The sequence below is a fragment of the Phaenicophaeus curvirostris genome, chromosome 2, assembly GCF_032191515.1.
Source record: "Phaenicophaeus curvirostris isolate KB17595 chromosome 2, BPBGC_Pcur_1.0, whole genome shotgun sequence".
NCBI classification, from domain to species: Eukaryota; Metazoa; Chordata; class Aves; order Cuculiformes; family Cuculidae; genus Phaenicophaeus; species Phaenicophaeus curvirostris.
Genome location: NC_091393.1, coordinates 81,367,484 through 81,373,249, shown reverse-complemented (window position 1 = coordinate 81,373,249; position 5,766 = coordinate 81,367,484).

Below are 5,766 nucleotides of genomic sequence, written 5' to 3'. Positions count from 1 at the left end.
GAGATCACACTGATCGCTAGCTGAACTGGGAAATTATAATATGAATCAATTTAGTTTCACTCAGGTCATTCAAATATGATGTTGGTGTCTAAGTTGGTAGTTGGATTGTTATCTGTATGAACAGTAATCAAATTAGCTCTTATTGTGTTAAGAACTCACATTTTTCTGTTTATTTCTCTTCCCTCAGAGAAAGGCCATAAACCTGCTTGACAAGGACAGAAATATCTGGAGAGGTGTAAAAAAGCGTTTTGAAGGGCAGAGAGCAAGAGTCTCTTAAAATGGATCAGTCACTGATGGAAAAAGTTTTTAATTTTTTTTGGCATCTCATCTGCAGTGAGAGATTTTTCCTTCTCTTGCTAATTTTTCCTTCATCCTTGCTGGACATTTCTGCCCCACTGTTTGAGTCAAATGCCAGATCAAGTGTTAGTGTGGGTGGGCTCTAACTGAGCCAGGACAGAATTTCCTAACAATTTCCAATTGTGAAGGCAGGACAGAAACAGTTATAATTTTACTCTTTTTTTTTTTTTTTTTAGGTGTAACTAGTGTTTGTGTTACAATACAAAACTTATAACTCAAGTGTCAATTAGTCGTGTAGAAAATGTGTATTGTTTCCCTGTCTTTAATTGTTTTCTGAAACCATGTCCTCCTGAAATCTGGAGCTGCGGAGTTTAAAAAACAAATAGATATACTTACCATAAGTAGGGTCCAGTGGTGGCCTTTCGCATGTTGCTTTAGGCTATTGAGTGGGTTTTAGATTTGTTTTTATGTTGTGTCACGAAAAAAATCTCTTTTATCTCAAGAAGTACACATTTATAGTAAACTATCTTTCTAGCTAGATGTGTGAATTAGGGACAAAATGTCAGCTTAACTGAAATAAAATTTTCAGTTAATGAAAGTCAAATCCAAGTGCTAACTGCAAATCAGCTTCACAAACAGCTTTAATTCTCTTAGTGGTTTCTGAACACCCTATATTTCCCTAACTCTTTAGCTTTTGTACTATTCGAAATAAGTATTTATCATTAAATACAGCAGACTGTATTGAATGGATTTTTTTCATAAACTGGAAAGAGTATAATTTAACTAGAGAGAGTAGCCTGTTTTAGCAACATAAGTTATATTGTTGATATTTTACTATTGTTGCAATGTGTGAAGTCTGGAAAGTTCAAGTATTTCCTGTAGGGCAGATACTGTCTGGATAAATCAAGATAAAATAGCAGTTAAATATGTTGGGCTATCCAAGGTGCAGCACAAATGATCCCTGCAAAGGAAGGAAAAAAAATAACATTTTAAACATATCTTCTATGGAAAAATCCCTTTCACTGTTCTGGAACTTGTCTAATAAATTACTTCAAATATGTGAGTTTGTGACATGAAAGTAATTGTGTATTTCTGTAAGCTTGTGTTTTAAAGGCATCAATCAGAATCATGCAAAAGAGATGGTATTTTTAGCAGTGCAGAAAGAAATATTGCAACCCTGGATTCACTCTGCAAAATTCTCTGCTTATTATTGACAAATATATGTTCTGATGAAACTATGAAACAATTTTTGATTATTTTAATAAATCAGTGTCTCAGACAAGAAATTCATGCTCCACTAAATCTGATTTTGTACCCTGACTATTGGCTTTAAAATAAAATTTTAAAAAGAGCTTCGTCCTCAGTTAGTTTGTTTCTTGGTTGTTGCTCTTCTTTGGAAAGTGCCAGTAGAAGCTGCATATTTTCAGAGGAGTGAACATATCACATTTCTTCCCAAATGTTTGTAATAGTTGAGCTGAATAAGGAAAACCCCCCAAACTAACCAGTTCTTAAATGATATGGCTAGTTTTATAAGCTTGCAGAATAAACTGAGATTGAAGTATTCTTCCCACTCTTCTGCTTTATATAAAGGAACTTCTGGCTGTATCTGATCAGTGGAAAATTTTTCTTCCATCCAAGAGATCAGATGTCTCTCCAATATGTACTGTGCTATGTTTGCAGTTTTGATGAAAATCATGATATGTTGCCTTGAATCCTTTTCGGAAGTTAGGAGCCCTATAATCTTCAGCTATTCAGAATTTCTCAGTGGCCCAATACCTGATGTGATGCCTTATTTTTATGCAGGTACCTTGTAGTCAACATTTCCAAACAAAAAGCGAGGAAGTTTGCAGCTGTCTAACATTACCAATGTAACTGTCAGGTTTAAGCACATATTTTGAAAAACATTCAATTACCTATATAATTCAAACTGAAGACATTTCTCTATTTCATCTAGGCAAAAGGTTTACGGTTGCTTGTACAGTCTAATGGCTGGGATCCAGTTATGACATAAAAACTCTCATCTCAGAGACTGTTCTCATTACCCACAAAAGTACAGAAGCGGAATTTTTTCATTAGATGAAAAAAGGGTAGTTCATTGGTAAAGGCCTGTTTCTTGTCAGAAAAGGCAGAATTTTCTACAGCACAGAAAAAGTTTAAGTCCTTAATGATAGTATGGTTGTAATTTACAACAAAACTGGATGACTCCATATATATGGACAATGAAACTTTTGTCCCACAGTGAAGAAGATAAACCCCCTACTTTTTAGCATTCGATGTTTTAGAGTAAGCAGTTTGAAGCAACTCATCTCAAGAGTTTCTTTACAAACGTGTCTGGACCTCATCTGTAGTACTGCCTTCAGTTCTGAAGTCCTCAGCAGAGGAAGGACATGTTAGAACGAATCCAGAGGAGGGCCATGAAGATGATCAGTGGGCTGGAGCACCTTCCATATGAGGATGGGCTGGGAGAGTTGAGGGTTTTTCAGCCTTGAGAAAAGAAGGCTCTGGGGAGACCTTATAGCAGCCTTCCAGTATTTAAAGGGGACCTACAGGAAAACTGAGGAGGGGCTCTTTATCGGGAAGTACAGTGACAGGATGAAGGGGAATAGTTTTAAGCTGAAAGAGAGGAGATCTAGATTAGATATTAGGAAGAAATTTTGTCCTGTGGGGTTGGTGAGGCACTGGAACAGGTTGCCCAGGGAAGCTGTGGCTGCCCCATCCCTGGAGGTGTTCAAGACCAGGTTGGATGGGGCTTTGAGCAACCTGATCTACTGGGAGGTGTCCCTGTCCATGGCAAGGGGGTGGGAACTAGGTAATTTAAGGTCATTTCCAAACCATTCTATGAATCTATGACTGATGATGCTCATTTAAAATGAAAATGTGAGACATTCCAGAGAATCAGGAAAATTATTTGCTACTGATGTAAGTAATAAGATGTTTGACTCAGGAAATAAAATATGAGACAGCTATTTAGGCATGACTCTTCAAGAAAGTAACAGATCAACTGATGATGGACTGCATCAATAGAGAATTAAGTTCTGAGAAAAAAGTTAATGTTAACCAGCATGAATTCGGAGAAATTAGGTTTTGTCAAATGAGTTTGATATTGTTCTGACAGGACTACCAGTCTAGTTGATAAAGGTGACTGCTGCGTTGTCACACTTCTGTAAGGCATTTGACCTACTAACACCAATTCAGAAAAGATTGCTATTCAGCAATGGTAAATTCAGAATGGGTTAGCTAGTAATACTTAAAATGTATTTGCTAGGAATAGCTAGTGAAATAAAATTTAATCTAGAGAGGTTATATAGCGATCATTTTCAGCTCAGTACTAGAAGGGTAAAGGAAAAATCACTGTCTGAATTAATGATAAAAATAATGGAGCAGGAAGTAATGGAAATAGTTCATTTAAACAAAATCATTTGGATCATGCCCTCAGATGAACAATAACCAAGTTATTTCAGCACACGTGAATTCAGATGTGTTGGAATGAGTCGTCAGTGATCAAGAGGACTTTCTTGGAAGGACACCCTCCCTGGAGATGCAGAGTTACCTGCATGGGACCAACCTGTGAACATCTTTGATGTGGGTCAAGACAGTACTACATGATGGGAGGGGAAATGTTGCTGGTGCTGAGGACATTGTGATGTATCATCATGAGGTTGATGGGTGCATGTATTAATTTCTCTGTGTGTGTTAGGACGATGACATATCCATTCCCACTTCTCTATTTAAATCCTTCTTCCATGTGCTTATTATTTAATGAACATTAGCATCCAGTTTTACCATGTAGTCCCCAAAATTCATGGGGGAAAGTCAGACACAGAGCAGGAGTCAGGGAAATACATAGAAGTTTGAAAGCATTTTGATGAACCAAATAAATAAGTTTAGCCTGATCTTTATCTATCAAAAAACCGTTGTTCTGTCAGATGTGATGGACTATGTATCAAAGTGTGAGGCTGTTGAGTGAATGCTGTCTGATATCTGTGGGGGAATCTCAGATCTGAGAAACCTTCCGAGACAGGCAGTAAGAAGGATATATTAAAAATATTCCCCCTGGCCTGTATGTAGCTTCTGAGTCCTCACCTGCACCATCATTTTATGCTGGCACAAGTGTTTACAGAGCTGCTTGATGAACCAGATGGGTATATCAGTCTGTGTTAGTTTCAAGCCAGATCATCTCTCTAGTCCTTTGCACTGTACAGCTACACAAATGCTTGTGTTGACAGGATGATGACAAGGAGTGGGTCTGTGCAGAAATGGGAATCTAAGAGACTCATGGTGGCTAGATGTCTTGTTTTAACAGTGATGTTATTTTATCCTGTCTTGAAGTGCTCATGAAACTAAAGTTAGGTATTAAATTCAGTATTTGAAATGTGATCCTTAGACTGAGGATCCTGACAAGTTCATCTCTTACTTTTTTTCCCCAATGCTAGTCCTTGGAATTTAACTATTTTCTTTTGGGTTTTTTTTCAGTTACTTTTTTATCCCTAAAGTACACTTTATTCCTCATTTTTAGGAGGAAGTTAATTGGTTTTGTCCCCAAATGGACCTGGGGATCAGGATACACCTCAGAGGGATCTTTGCAATTTTACCTTTTCACCTGCACACTTGACAACTCCAGACACTGGCTTAAATGTACCTACCTTTCCTAAGAAATGCATGAAAATATAGACATGCCTAAACATTTGTGGGGTGCAGACCCAAAAGTTTATGGAGCAAACATTTTTCCCTTACCAGCACCGGATTCCATTATGAATATATGAGACAGGATGACCATACAAAGTTTTTCTTCTATACCTTTTTTAATTTTCATGTCTTTTAACATACTTTCTCAATTGATTTTGGCAAAAGATTCCTTTTTTCAGACTCATTCTATGATGAGAATTACTGTTACTTTAAATGTATTTTGGAAATGAAAGAAAGCTTTTTTGCTTCAGTTATTTTGCTTTATCATAAAATTTTTAGAAAAGGATGTTTTGTTTAACCTTTGGAGGTAGGAGCAGATGCCTAAGAAAACTCTGAAACATTAGATGGTCAGAATTTTTTGTCCTTAAGAATAAGAAAAGGTATTTTCAATTAGGCAATGTATAACTTACTTTCTCAGTTACTCAGGTTGAACGCAATCCATATGCCACACAAGTCTTACCCTGCTTGTAGTTTAGCTGTCCAAGGAATCTGTGAAGAAAAAGAGGGCATTTGGCTCACCTTTCTAAGGTAAGAAAATAAAACTTGGCACATATTAAAAATAATTAGAAAAGTAAGAAACATACTTTTTTACTAGTCCACTTAAGGTTTCTAGGGCTTGGTTCATCCTAGGGTACTGAAGGAGCTGGCGGATTGCTGGCCAAACCCCTTTCCATCATCTTCCAGCAGTCCTGGAAGACTGGGTAAGTCCCACTGGACTGGAGGCTGGCTGATGTTGTGCCCATCTACAAGAAGGGTCGCAGGGAGGACCCAGGGAACTACAGG